Source organism: Charadrius vociferus, unplaced genomic scaffold (assembly GCF_000708025.1).
Source record: "Charadrius vociferus isolate BGI_N301 unplaced genomic scaffold, ASM70802v2 scaffold49, whole genome shotgun sequence".
In the NCBI taxonomy this organism is placed as follows: Eukaryota; Metazoa; Chordata; class Aves; order Charadriiformes; family Charadriidae; genus Charadrius; species Charadrius vociferus.
The window spans coordinates 4948608-4964000 of NW_009661375.1; the positions used below are offsets into that span (position 1 = coordinate 4948608).

At 43.3% G+C, this 15393-nt stretch overlaps 1 protein-coding gene across 1 annotated transcript in view; it reads left to right on the forward strand.

The window, feature by feature from the left end:
• The first annotated feature begins 370 nt into the window (after positions 1-370).
• Positions 371-15393, forward strand: part of FBXO34 (F-box protein 34) — a 26853-nt gene continuing 11830 nt past the window's right edge. Inside the window, exon 1 of the mRNA XM_009893912.1 lies at positions 371-438. The gene's annotated coding sequence lies outside the window, so the exon portion shown is untranslated. The remainder of the gene's footprint in view (positions 439-15393) is intronic.

The following is a 15393-nucleotide window of genomic DNA, read 5'->3' on the forward strand; positions in this document are numbered from 1 at the left end:
GTAGTTAATAAGAAAGACCTCTGCCCTGAGTAACTTGTTCAGCCTATGTTATGTTGCAGGAGCTCCATGGAGATGAAGCCTGCTGGCTTTATTTGGCTCTGAAATCCATTTGGCTTAAAGTTGCCTCCAGAATCACAGCCCCTGCAGTACTTCAGACTTGCAACCGGGTCACCTGCTGGGTGTTTTAAGGACTGAGGTTGGGGCAAAGCCTGGATGCTTTGGTGGTTGAGAGGTGACATTGGCACGTGGAACTTGTCATTCAGGTGTCCTCATGCTGAGAGCAGTGTGCCTCTTGCCTGTCCCTTCTTCCCTTTATAATTTGCAATTTGTATTTAAAAGTAGAGGGATGTAATTTTTGTTTTCTGTGTAGTTGTGGTCCATAGAAGCAATTAGCTGTCGTGATGTTTGGCACTGGAGCTGCCTATGGTGGCTGATTGCGTAAGCTGGTATTGCTAAAGCAACCAGGGAGCAAGTGAAGGTATTTGCAGTAGTCATTTAGAAACTGGTATAATTCAGGTCTGAATCAAGCTCAGGCTCAAACAGGTTGTGGAATTTATTTATACAACGCCACTGGGGTGTGTGGCATTGCAGAGACAAATAAACAATGGTTCCCAGCCCCGAGGCTTGTGTTCGGTATTAGATAATGAGGCATGGGGTAATTATAGCCAGGGACCTGGGTGGAGGGGTTAGGAGAGGGTGAGGGTTACATCCGTGTGGAGAACATGAAATGTTCCTTGTTGTGCCTGCAGCTTGTTAAGGGCACTGTTAAGAAATTGTGGGTGCGTCGGGGGTTATAGGAAGGATGGAGGTCAGCTTTGCAGAAGGAAGTGTTGAGTGAGTTATAGGAGACGTGTGGAGTAATAAGAGAAAGCGGAAGGAGATGAACTGAAACTAGTCAAGCGTACGGGGAGTGGCTGGGTTTACGCGGAGGCTGAACACGTAGAAGCAATTGCACTCAAGGGTCTTGAGGAATCTGGGTGTTAGAGCAGCGACTGGAAATCCGCACCCAGACCTGTAAACATGTGTGATGATGAGAATGGAGGAACAGGTAAAGAAAGGGGTCCAGCGTGACTACTGAGAGCTTTGTGGTCTCTCCTCTTTGCTGTTCCTGCAGCCTGGGCTCCCACGATGCCAAAGCAGATTGTGCTCAGCCACCCAGCAGCAAGACTTATCCTTGTGGCAGGGCAGCCACCTTCGACTGTAGTTGCTGGGCTCTTTTTGGGGTGTACTCGGTCAGTCAGCACTGAAGATCTGCTCGAATTGGTGGTGCTACGCATTGATTGTTTCCGTGTGCCCTTTGCACTGGGCAAACCGGATCTTTTGGGTTTTAAGAGCTGGTTAGTAGTTGTAACACTGTTACCGTGTCACTAATTCCTTTTTCCTTCCCTTTTGCTCTTCAGAAATGCCATTCTCGTGAGTGTGCGAGGAACCTACAGAACTGTAATGTCTAACCCTACATGGAGTAACAACTCTCTGAAGGTACCACCCTTTTTTAACTACATGGCTTTGTTATAGGTTGGGTTAATGATGCGCTGATCTTTGCTTCAAAGCTCGAAATAGAAGAACCGTGTCTTATGTAATGCTGTCTCTTCCAAAGGGGTGACAGTGCTGTGACATTCCGGTCTACGATTTCCAGAAAAACTTCGTGCAACCCAGCACTTGTTCCGGGGTGCCAAGGGGCCATCCCTGTTTCTCTGTGAACGATCCCTTTAGGCAGGTCTGGTGTTGCCTTAGGAACAGATGGTGGTTTCTATTCAGAGAGCTGAGCTAAGCTTTCTTCATACTTGGTGGCCATCCTTAGAAACATATTGCCCTTCTTTTTAGTGATGCATGATGGCTTGCCTGTTTATCTTCAACTTAATGACCTTCTGGATCTTCTTTCCTGACGAGAGGCTTCTAGCCGTATTTATGAAGAATATAATGATAAAGTGCAGTTACACTTTAACATTTAGATTGAAATGTCTTATCTGTTTGTGCTGCATTAGCCAGCTCTCAGGCGTTGGCTTGCTCTGCTGTCTGATCCTGCAGTGATGCCATAATACTGAATTTTGGACTGCCCTGTACATTACCATGGCAACAGACTGATGTCACAGACTCAAGGACATGACTTCAGTGTAGGATCATGCAGAGGCACGATCAGATTTGTGAAGGAGAAAGCTGACTAATGCACATCTCAAAAGCAAACAAGGGGAATGCAGGTTACAGCTGACCAAGCAAGGTGCTTCAGTGTGAAAATTCCCCTCTTAGAGGAGGGGCCAGTCATGTCTTTAAGACAGGAGGAGTGGATGTGATGAGCTTCTCTTTACCGTGGATAAACAGACATCTTGCAGGTATCCTCTGTCTTTTAAGCAGGTGGTGTTTTGGGGTGGGGAAACTTGCTCTTTGGTTTCAGAGCTTTGAAAGGGCGCTTTCGTGTTTTAATTTTAAAGAACTTCTCAGTGGTCTTGTAAGCACACTGAGAACACTTTGACTTGCTTAATGTTGTTCAAACAGTTTAATTGGTTTTCCAAAGCTTTTATTTTATCCATAACATTGGAAGGTGAAAGGGGAACTCTGCATCTGCATTATGGTCACATTTTCCTATATCCTATTAGCAGATTCCAAGATTGTTTAATGTGATCTCCACCCATTTCATTTGGCTGCAACCTTTGGTCCCATGAAAACAAGGCTGATTGTTCTGAATTGCTGTGTGTATGTGCTTTGGCACGGCATGAAGGTACCTATAATAACACAACCATTGTCTGGAAAAAAAAAAGCAGTTTGCAGTAATAACTACAAATAAAAGGGTGCAGTACTGGGGCAAGACAGATAATGCTCGTTTTCCCACCCATTATGTAGAGCAGATTCTCAACATGGTGACCCCTCGGCATGACAGGGATGTGGGCTTTAGTGTAGTATGTGAATATTGGGAATAAGGGACTGAAATACTTGCATTTTGTTCCAAGTTTCTCTTTCCTGGATGTGGTTCCATTGCTCATATCTACGGATGGGGAGACTGAATGACTTTTGCACAATGCGGTATTTTATTTGCATGCTGTGAGCAGTTTAACAAGTGTGTGTGCTAAATGAAGCATTCCCACTTTCAGTTAGCAGCTGACGTGCCCTTAAAATAAAAAAAAAAAAAAGTGCCTTTAGGTTGAACAGTGGGGTTTTGAGGGGTGACATTGTGCTGTGTGTTTGAGCGGATGGTCGGTCGTGCCAAGCCTGAATGTTAACTTGAAATGCTGTGGGATTCAGCAAATAACCAACTAAAACTCCTTCATGCTGAAGTAATTTTTGCTCATCTCTGCACTTTGTGGAATAAAAGCTGTTACAGCTCAAGATTTGGAAGTAACGTAATTCTTTTAAATGTTCAGTGTCACAGGATTTGAGGATATTTAACAGAAACTGGCATTTCTTACAGCAGTTTGGTTGCCTCCCAGGACAGGAAGCTGTAGAGTGTTTAAAAAAAGAGGCAGAGAAGGAGTTTAACAACCCTCTCTCTAAATCAGGATGCTTGAATCGGGTGCCTGGCCTTGAGCTGAAAGGGCTGGAAGCCTTGCAAGATTCAGTGATTCACACTGCTCTGCAGCGAACAAGATGATAATGGTGATGGACTATCAAGAAGGCAGCCTTGCTAAAAAAGAGAGGCTTTGTGATACGGTAAAGGGGAAGGAAGTCTGGAGAACTTAGAAAAGGAACAGATGTTTTTGGAGGTGGGGAAAAACTTAACTATCCATGTAGTTTGCTCTTGCAGCAGAGCCAGAAGGAGGAACTTGATACCAAACAAAAGTAGGCACACCCAGTATTTAGCACAGGGATCCTGGAAAGCTGCTCTTCGGTACTGCGATGCTTTTCTGTTGGACAACTATGCTGTAAAATGACATCTCACAGAGGCAGAAGTGAATAATATCAGCACCTGTAAGTTTGTGCAAGGGTATGTATAAAAGAGGTTGGAGGTGTTTGATGCTTCTCTTTAACAACAATAAAAAAACCCAAACCATAATGGATGTATAAAATGATACTCAAAGCAGGAAGCCAAGAGGGATGCCGTTCCCTGAGAAGGAAACAATGACAGAAAATGCATTAAAAAAGAGGGAGAGGTTGTTTGTAGGGTGTGTTTATGGATTGCGATGACTGGAAGTGTGATAAAACAGATTGCTGATCCTGTATATCAAAGTACAAGTGGCAATGATTTTTCAAGTTGTTGAAACTTGCATCCAAAAAAAATATATTTTGCTCTTATTAATAGGTTAATCCGCTGTAATTGACTGTGAAATAAACCTGGGGGAATTTTCCCATCTGTATGTGATACACAGCCTCTTTGCTGTCGACTTGGCAGCTGTACCTTCAGATAATTAAAAGCTGTTTTTTAAATCCACTCTTCTTTCAACTGTTTTGGGGTGGGGGGTTGTGTGTTTGGTTTTGTGTGTGGTTTTTTGTTTGTTTTTTTTTTTTTTTTAAATCTTACTATTTCTCTGGGAGCTGTCAGTCACTTTTCCAGCTAAGGTGTAAAAACCAAGATACTGTGGTTTTAGGAAAGGAAAACTGCAGATGAATCTTTTTACTTAGGAAAAAAAACCCAAACCCACAACAAAACACAAAGCCTACAAAATTAGGTGAATGTGTCAGGCTTTTTAACACGCATGTCACTGCTACATTTCTAAAAATATCTGTCCAGAATGGAAAACTGTAAGTTCACTTTGGCTTTCTAAGATCTCATGCCACTTGCCCCTCTAAAAATCAAACGTTCATGGCTGCCTTTGTTGAGGAAGCAGTTGTAATTACTCAGAAATTACAGGAGTTGTTCAGCACAGGGATCCTCTGGTTTCAGCACATAGTTTCATCGCTCTGTAGTGTTTTGAGAGGCCGAAGGGTGGGATGCAGCTACAATGAGTTTCCAGATTCCTAACAGTGTGAGGGACTGTTTTTAATAGTGATGATAAAAACAGCTATTCCCAGTTGGAGGTTAGTCAGTGGTACAATTATCAGAGCTATGAAATAGTGCAGGGATGGCTCAGAATGGAAAAACCAAGGCTTGAAACTTATTTTCTTGAGGGAGCTGTTTGAAACTATTTCCTGCAAGCTTGCGGAGAATTAGTAAGAGATGTTAAATGGTGAGAGATCAAGCTGATGGGGCTTGGTTGTTACTTTGGTAATTTAGTTTTCAGGCTGGAAACCAGCTGGCTTTTGGGAGAGGGATTTGGTGGCAATTTGCTGATGAAAACCAGCGTGGTGAGTAAGAGTTCTGGAGCTGGCATGTTTGATTTGTAAGGTTATGGTCTTCTGCTGTATGGTGTGGTCACACTAGCTGCTCTGCTGAGGAGCCTAAAAATGTGCTGAGTATTTTCACAGTAAAGTAACAATCCCCGGCTCAAAATCTGGTTCACTTAAACCATCCTTTTTAAAACACCGTTGTGGGTACCTTATTTTCTGCTGATTTGGTTCTTCTCATTCATATTTTCTCTGTTTTGTCCAAGAGGAGGAAACCCTGAAAAGAGAATATTGATTGTACTGGGGGTGGGCAGCAGGGAATGCTGAGTTAGATAGCAATATATATATATTTTTTCTTGTCTGTCTTGTTTATAAAACTGTTTTTGCATTGTTAAGTCTAAAAGTAGTGTGAAACAAACCCAAATCTGATGTTTTCAGATGAACTGTTAGGAAAGTCCATACTCCTAAAGCAGTCATTAACCTGGAAGGAATTGTACCAGAATTATTTCTAGTGCCCTGTTGCAGGTCTGTGCTGCTGAATTTTGAAGATGAAATGTGAAAAGGTAAAGATTTGCAGCAAAAGTTCTCACAGTTGACAAGATACTTGAGCATGCAGAACCTATCCTTCACTGAAATTTAGATGCTATTTTGGTGCCTTTCTTTTTTCTTTTGAGAATGAATTACAGCAGAATTCGTGCTATGCTTGGAATTTCTGAAAATTTAATTGTGTTAGCTGCTAGGCGTATCAAATATAAAGCTCTGAAAACATAGAACTATTTTTTACTTCAAGTAACTCTTGAGTTATTAATGGAAAAAAATCTTTAAAAATGTAGCCAGAAAAAGATTAAAGATCCACGAATTGGTAGGTTTCAAAATTAGCTTAGATTTTAAACAGTCTTTTGAAACAGTCGTGCAAAAAGATACTGTATTAAATGTGGGTCTGTACTGCAGTTTACCTGCCAAAACCCAAGCATATCTCTAGCTGAGTTAGTTCAGCAGAAGACGTTCTGTGTACGTTCTTCTTTTAAGAATTTGTGTAAAACCAAGCAGCTACTTTGGCTGGGAAAGATTTGTAGCGTGTGCGTCTGCCTTCTATCTTCATCTTAAGCAATTTAGCCTTAGCATGTCGCTGGTCACACGCCTGTGCTTTTGAGTGTCCCGAAGCCTTTCTGGTCTCTTTGAGCAGGTTCTGTGGTTTGCAGGCTGCAAAGCAGTTTAGTGGTGAGAAACATCCTCCGCATCCAGATGCTGTTTCCTGGATCGTTCACCTGCGTTTGTGTGGCCTCGGATCTGCTCACCGATGCTCTGTTTCCTCCCTCTGCCTGCTCCTGCTGAGCTGTATGTGCTTGGACGAGCTCTGCCGTGGGAAGGCTGCAAGTGCCTAGTTTTATATGACGGATAAGTAGGGGATCTGCTTTGGTTGCGGCATCGTGCCAAGTGCCGTTGTGAGTCTCATCTGCATTGCTGTGTTATTCCTTCTGTCACTGGTTTGGATTACATCTTTATTTTGCTGGTTTTGACACCCTGCTGTCCTGTTTCCTTGCCACGCACGTGTATGACTTCATACTGCAGGCCTGGAGCTGTTGGAGCGATGCTCGCACAATGCACGACGGTAGGCAAAAAATACGCTGCTGGATTGAAATGATGGGACCTCATCCTGCCTGTGGTGAGCAAATGTCTCCGTCACCATGAAAGATTAATCTTCTAATGAAGAGTGAAGATGGACAGCCTTTGATGTGCAGTCTAATTGAAAACATACGATTCTTGGGTGTGGTGTCAGTTAAACAGCACCATCACTTAACGGCAGAGTCGGAATAACTTTAATTTCTTTAGATTTTGTGAAAAGCTGTATGGTGGGTTAGCCTTGGCCGACAGCCAAACGCCCACCCAGCTGCTCGCTCACTCCTCAGCCGCACGGGCTTTGAGCGCTGAAGGGTCGAGATAAAGTCAGGGAGATTGAGGGGCAAAACAGAAAAAGTGGTTTATCACCAGTTAAAATAGATTAGGGTTATGAGAAATAAAAAGATAAACATTAAACCAAGACCTTTCCTCTACCCTTTTGCTGCAGGGGAATACCTGCCCTGCCATGGAGCACCACCTCCCTGTCTGTCTCTGACCTTGGTGGGTTTTTCCCCCTTCCTCTCCCTGTCAGATGTCTTTTGCCCTTTCTTAAATACGTTTCCGCAGTGGTGCCAGTCGCTTGGCTGATGGGCTCAGCTGTGTCCTGCAATGGGTCATAGTGGAGCTGGATGGAGAGGGCCCAGGGCAGCCATGACCACCTCCTGCAGAAGCCACTAATCACTAAATTGGTGATTTAGGGGTTAGGTTTTTTTGGTCTTAGACTGCAGTCTGTTCTTCCGGGGGTTTTCGTTTTGGTTTGTAAGATACTGCTGGAAAGACCAGTGAATCCAAAGCTTGTTGAGAGGGTGTGGGTGGTGGTGTGTCTTGTTTGTTTGTGGGTGGGTGTGTTGTTTTTTAGATGCTCCTAATGAATCTGTTCTGTTGGAAGTTTTCTGTCTTCAGCAGATGTAATGATGCACTTTGTTATAAAATGTTCTGTGAAAAATAGTTTGAGCTTCCTTTCACATGAAATCTGTTCTGAAGTTGGGTATACTTAGTATAATTGATTTCCTGAGTTTGCAGAGCAGATTTTTTTTTTGTAAACTGCTGACCTATAAATTTGAAATTTCAGAGTTCAGCGTTTTTACATTATCCTCACAAGATGAAAGGTCATTTTCTGGGAAAGCATGATGTTGGGGCATCAACGGTGTCCTAGTTCAAACAAAAATGTGAAAGGATTTAAGATTTCATGACAAATCACGAGACAGTGGTGCAGAAACCTGTGGAAGATGCTAGTATGTGAAAACAGGGTGGATTCCGGAGTATGATAGAAAAATTTGGGTATTTTTAAGTACAGAAATACTTGCAGCTAATGGCACAGTTACTTCTAAAACTTTTTTTTTTTAGAACTGTTATATTTAATCGAGTGTTTGTTCTGAGCAAGGCTTCTGTTTGTTGAATTTGGTTTTGGAGACCCTTAGGAAAAATTGGGATGCTTTAGAGGTGCACAGTGAATATTGTAACCTGTCAGCTCTGCAATGGATGGTGGAATGAATCCATGTGGACAAAATTATGTTGTTCTGCTTTGAGTCTTTTTGTGTGTGAGGTTTTTGTTTGGGTTTTTTTTTGGGGGGGGAAGGGGGGGGGGAGGGGAGAGGGGGGTGTATTTTGTTTTGTGCCTGTGTTTTGTTGAAAAGTTATATACAGTGTTACAGGACAGAGAAATCCAGAACATAACCTTTTGGTTAAAGGGTGAAATTCACAGAAGTAAAGAAAAATGAATTACCCCTTATTCTGCTAAACTATTTAGGGCTGAACCTGGGATCAGGGTGGATGGGGCGGTCTCTGTGAAAGGAGAACTATCAGCCCAAATGCTGGTCCAAACCAGTTAGAGCCATATAAACTAGTTAAAGCCATATTTATTTCGATGAATTCAGTTTCAAAGCTGATAAACTTAGTGTTTAACATTGAGTCACTTGCTGTGGGGTTTTCCTTATCAGCAAAGTTCTGAAGAAGAAACTGTATTTATCTATTTACTGGATATTTGGAAGTTAGCTGTAAGTTTGCTCTTCTACTTTAGAAGCCATTTAATACCCCATGGAGAGATGTACAGAAGCAATTATTACTATGCATTGTGTGCCATGGTGCAGGGGGACTTCTTGCCTATATAGTGTCAAGTATAAGATTTTTGGTTTCCTGCTAATGTTTTACTTTATCAGTACGTGCCAATAAAGTGGCCGGTCCTGTGCTGAAGTACATAGATTCAAAGCTGCGCTTGTAATCAGAGGAGTATCGCAAAAGGTTTATTTTCACTGTGTTGTAAGAGCTGCTACAAAACAGGCAAAGGAAACTTTAATTTTAAGAATTCGAGTGGGTCGTTATGCCATACTGCTGGATCACTAACAAACTATTACGGGCAAACTAGTGAGTAATTACTGTCAGGCAGGCCATGTGACGGTCAGTTTATTAGCTGTCGCAGCAAAACCAAATCTACCGAATGTGTGCCAAAATGAGTCAAGTGGACCTCTCCAGCCAGGATCCCTAACATCCACAGGCAAAACAGGGTGACGAAATTATTGTTGACAATCCTAATCTGCCACACCAGTGTTGTAATAATAATCAGGATCTTCTTTAGCAAACTAACGTTGCGTTCTTGAAAAATATGGGATTATTCTTCTTGCTGGTTTTAACTGGCTTTCTCTAAAGGGGGACAGGTTGGCTCTCTGTTGGCATTAAAGCTAATTTCTTTCATGTAGCCTGTCTGGACTTCTGTCTCCGGTGTTTGTCCTAAAACTCCCCTTTAAGGTCAGTTCTGCATCTTGCAGTTGTTTCTGCTGTTCTTTGCATGTACAGAAGCAATCCAGCGAGACCTCAGCCTTACAAAAACGAGGGCACAACGTCTTCAGAGCTCTGGGAGCACTTCTCTACTATTTTTGGAACCAGCTCTATTGCTTCTATAATAGGAAGGCTTCTGGAAGCTTTCTCCTTCCCCTCGCCCCAAGAAAGTAGCCTTTCAGCTGAGCTTTCATTAATGCAGAATCTGCATGGCAAAACAAACCTGGTTTTATACGCTAAATAATTCAGCCGTGGCTCATGGATCACGTGGCCTCGCGTGCGCTGCGTTACAGTGAGTATCTTCGCCCGTAACCCGAGGACGCTGCAGCTATATACCCGCTCAAGGGTGTTTAGCTACTCCCTATTTATCATTCGGGGCACAGGGTAGATTATGTGGTGACAAGGAGTGCCAAAGTAGGTGGTAGCTTTCTAGAAAGCAGAGTAATGTGTGATCTGAGTGCGTTTGTCACCAGCGCTGCAGCAGCATTGGCAAGTAAGGGATTTACTGTTTTTGTTTTCCTCCTGGATCAAGCAGAACAAATCTAATGAGCCAGTTCTTAACTTCTTCCCAGTTGAGCAATGGATAATGTCCTTACCCAAATTGTGCAAGACAGCTGAAACCTTTCAGGAATAGTTGAACAAGGGAAATACTTGTGGTATTTTTTTCCCCAATATTAAAATACAAGGTTAACAAGGTGCAGCAGAGTTTATCTTTTCTTTATTTTCTTTTTCCCTTCTGAGATTTTCCTTTGGAGGGAAGAGGGGACGACTTAGTCCTTCCAACACTAACCACACCTAGAGGAGAGAAAGTGAGAGCTGCAAATTTGAACCCTTTCATTCTTTATTGACATGATCTTGGAAGGAAGACAGGTTCTCCCTATAGTGCTTCGTTAGAATAAGCGTTTTGTATGCTTATCGATACAGCAAGTAGCACTGTTTGACAGCAGCGAAGAGTCAAACGTTGCCTTGGCGCCCTACATGCTTGCTTCCCCACTTTCGAAAGACTCTGTATTTTGCATACTGTGCATTCAAAAATGTTTCTTTACACCATCTTGAAAGAAGCTAAAAATCACTTCGTAGCAGACGCCTTTCCCAGCACAATTCAAGGTGCAGCTTCAGGACAGCGGAGTCCAGACTGAGTTGCTGAGAATTTTGTCCTGCTGGGCTTTGCTAGCGCCTGCCAGGTCCCAGGGTAAGCGGGTTCAGGGAGCCGGCCTCTTCTGGGTTAATTTTCTCCTAATTCAGCTCCTTCAGGTGAGAAATGAGATGGCAACCAGTGCTGATGGAGGTGTGAAAGGGCTGGGAGGAAGAGAGGGGCGAGACCACAGCACAGCAGGAGTTCCACTAACCAAAACGGCTGTGGGGCTGTGCAGTGTGTTGGAGCATCCATGTGCTCCCTGCTGACATGGATGCCCGAGCTCAAATTTATGTGGGAATTTTCAGATTTCAGTTAAGTAACTGCTCTGTCCGGTGTTATGCAGGGTACAGAGTATAGACGGGAGCTTGGAGGAGCTTTGGGAAGAGCTGGAGTGAATTTGGTGGGGAAATGAGCCAAGGGCAGTGGTAACGAGGTGCTGCGGCTTGGCCAGCTCTGATTCCCAGTGCCTAGAAGAAGCGTCAGCACGTTTTGGTGTGTAAGTACACACAGGAAGCTCTCCCTGTTTATTCCAGCTGGAGCTCCCGTGGCAACTTTATTGTTTTTAGATTAGATAACAGGTCTATTAAAAGTTATACCTTTTGACCGTCAAACAGAGGGGAAGCTGCAGTTTCACAGGGCGAATGAAGTCTGTGGTGGCTTCTGTAGCCGCCTGCTCCAAGCGAAAAGGCCAAACTGCAGTTCAGCAGGACTTGGAGAATCTCTTTGGGTTGTAGGTGTTAATCTTTGCATCTCTTAATGCTCGTAAGTTGGATACAATGTCTTTACTAAATACCTAATTTCATGTGAGGGTTTGTAGCCAGCTGCAGGTCGATGGAAACACAAGTGCAAGGTCACTGTGAAACTCTTTGTAGGATAGCTTGAGTTAGAATGTGCTTGTTTTCTCTTCTTTTGCCTAACACTGTTCTATTACATAAAGAAGCAAAAACTAGCTGGTGAACTTAGTCTTAAAATGTAGCTCTTCAAGGTGTTTAAAATAGGTAGATATTACATGAAGAACAGTGTAAAGAAAGGGTTGTGTTCCTGGAGGTGTCCAAGAGGCTGAGTATGAGGACCTGGTGTATCATCTCGCTGTCCAACCTAGTCTGGGAGCTGCTGCGGATCGCTGGTTGTTACCATGAAATGTGAACGTGGGGATTAGGGAAAGCTTTCTGGGAAAGCCTCTCTGGTGCTCTTATAGGTGTCTCAGGGTGGGTGTTTGGGGAGCGGGGGAGAGGGCTGGAGGGATGGCTCGGCTGGGAAATGGCAGAATTGCATGTCTGGTGGAATATACTTTTAGAGACAAGTATCATGTAACAACCTAAACTTGAGCTGAGCGGTGGGGGAATGGACATGCAACTCTGTTCTTGGAAGAAAGCAAACACAAACCCACATGGAGTTCTCTATTATAAGGTCTCAGCACTGGCATTTTGTTATTTTTAAAACATTACCTCTCCTTTGTAGTGTCTGTTTTTTGGTACTAACTCTTCTGAGTTCCCCTCTGAAATACTTGCTGCTGTTTTCTTCTGCCTCCTGGGTGTGCTGGCGCCCTTTGCCCAGCTGATGCCGTGCGATGGCCCTGCAGAGCATCCTAAAGCTAGCCCTGCGTGGAGGTGGGCTGGTCGGATGTATTTTTTACCAACAGTGCAATTGCTGCTCAGACCCAGTCCCGAGGCCACAGCCTCCTTCCTAGAAAGCAAATTTTTTGAAAGGATGAGCCCATCCTTTGGACCCGTTTGTTTATCAGTTACTGTTGCTACTGTTTAAAACACGCTTGCTCCTGCGGTAAAGCTTCAGCTATCAAAATATCAAAAGCTGTAGTGTATTGCTGCACAGATGAAGAGACCTTGACCCCACCTCATCCACACTAGTTGAGTTAATGCATTTGTTTTCCTAAACTGCAGCACTGTTCAAAACCGCTGATAAGACGGGGAGTTTTGTGGGACTGTTCAGTGAACTGCTGTCCGTTGCTGAGAGGACGTGATGGTTACTGCTGCCAAAATCCGAGTCCTTCCCACATCGTATGCGTAAAGGCATATGTTTGGGGGTGGTTTCAGAAAGAGAGAACAACAGGATTAGGTTTTCAACTTTCTCTTCTGTTTTGTTTCTCTGTGCATCTGTATTTCAGTTTTTGGGCTGTACCCAACTCTGCAAAACTTAACACATCATCTGAAGCACCTACTGATAAGGATCAGCCTTGGTAAAGAAACACACTGTGGTAGTTAAAAGGCAGTAAGTATCTCTGTGCTAGCTTGGATGTTGATTTTTTTCTTCTTTTTTTTTTTTTTTTTTTAATTCGCAAGCACAGCTTTTTACTAGTTACACAGTAGGAATTTGTCAGTAGCTTGCTGGCATTAATAGTCTATTTCAGCTCTTTTCTCTAGCCCAGCAACTAGAGGAGGGGAAAAAGCATGCTTTGTATGGAGCTGTGTTTGGATCTGTGCTGCAGTGCCCATCTGAACTTGTCTGTGTCTATTTTGTCAGCTTTTGCTCTCCTCTAGTAGGTGCTAGTCCCTTCTTAAACACCTGACATCCCACCATACGAATCTTGTGCTTGGATTGGGGTTGTGGCTGCCCCTGACCTGAATGAGTTCGCTTGATGGTTTTGCTTCTCAAGCTCTTTTACTGCAAACAAGATGACCTTTTGGTTTGGTTTGGTTTCTTTTCTTTTCTTTTTTTTTTTTTTTGTCTGGCTTTTTATCATTTACTTCTCAATTGATCTGCAAAGGAGTAGGACTAGGGCAAAACATCTGGTGTTCCTAACCAGGAATATACAGAGAGAGTTTTAGCTATTGAAAAAGTGACTGGCATTCTTAAAATGGTATGGTTGCATTTATTTGGGTGTGGATATAATCATATTTCTGTGATACAGTTCCTGCTGAGTCTGAAATGCTAGTGTCAGTAAAGCCAGAAGGAGAAGCCAGACAAAAGCTTGGATGAAAGTCAGAATTTCAGTGCCTCTTACTGATGGTTCATGCGAAAGTAATGATTTTGTGTTTAACTTTTGATTTTCATAAAACACTAGGCATATGCTTTTTTTTTCTTTTTTTCTCTGAATTGCCGTTTGTGAATATGTATTTTGCAGCCCACAGAACATGAGAAATGGCTGGGTTTTGTGCCTAGGTTTTGCTCTTGCAGGTAGACCCTTGTTGTACTCCAGGCAGTCTAATGAAAATGGTGTTTAACTACAAAGCTTTTCTTTTTTATGTTGCTGTTAACCACAGCAGCCTTCTGAGCTCATGGAGCAGAGGGCATACTCTCATCCTCCAGCTCTGCCAGTGCAATGCCTCCGTCTTCTCCATCCAACACACTTCTTTGCCTTGTGTAAAGCTCAGCAGAGATTTCTTCATGGAGACTGGAATGTGGTTATATAATATTTTATACGTTATTTTAGGCTCCTGCTTAATCAAATGTAGGCAAATGATTAACCTCTCGTTCACCATCACTAGAGGAATTGTGAAATTGTTATAGCAGATACCGAGTCAGCTGGATCTAAACCAGTTTCTGTTTTCCCTGCCTGGAAAGTCATCCCTTGTCACTTTCTCGGTGAGTGTGGCTACCAAGTTAGAGCGGGCTTTCTGGGCCAGGAGTGTTTAGTGGCAGCGTTGAGTTGTAAACCACACTGGTCAAACACTGATTAGTTAACTGAGCTGTGCATAGGTAAGGGACTCTTTTGCATCATAGTTTTTTCTCTGGCAGGTGTTGCGAAAGGGGTGATGCGAGAGGCTCCGTGCAAGAGCTTGGCTGCCGGCAAGCAGAAACCTCCAGCGAGTACCTCTCCCAGGCTGCACTGTGGAAATGCCCCTGCAGGAATAGGGCAGTGATAAGAACGCTGGGCAAAGCTGCTGAAAAGGAGAGAACAACCTGCCGCGCTAAATCACACATCCTCTGGGGACACAGCTCTATAGTTAGCATCTTCAAATGGCATTCCTTTATTATGGCATCATTGTGCATGGTCCTCTAGAGAGGAAGCAAACGATCTTTAAAACAGTCTGCTGGCAACTCAGGCTTGATTATTTGAGCTTTTCCAGGGCTCCTTTGCTGTGTCACTCTTGCCTTTTATGTTCCAACTGAAAGGTGGTTGTTCTTTCACCACTGAAGTACGTTAAAGTGCTGGTAATAGTGTCTACTCCAAGGACAAGGCATAGAAGGCAGCAGCCTAGTGCGAATGAGAGATACTGCAGAACAGTTTTGTTTTGGTGAAATCTGCTGTCTTATCTGTGTGTGATGCAAAGACGGGGCAGTTTTCACAAGGCTTGGAGGCTGCGTGGTGGCATGTTTTTTGTCCTTTTTGAAATCCGCCACGTTATTTTGATTAGAATGCTAACGTAACTCCTGGCAGCGTCAAATCTTACCGCTAGCAGCGATTTCCCTCCAAAGCTTGATGTGGTACTAACAAGCAGAAAGATCTTGTGCGTCCTGTTTTTGCGGAGCTTGGAGGACAGCGTGTTCCACAGGAGGTGCCAAGGTAGTGCTGCAATGGTATATAAGGTGGAAAAAGCATTGTATGTGCAGGCAGGCTGTTGTAGGGGGCGTTAATTTGTATTTAATGCTGTTCAGAAACTCCAGCTGCAATAATGGCATGATGATGTTAAGTTATTTTATATTTATATATATATCTTTTAGATATAATATGTATGTGTATGCATGTGTGTGTGTATATTTATTTT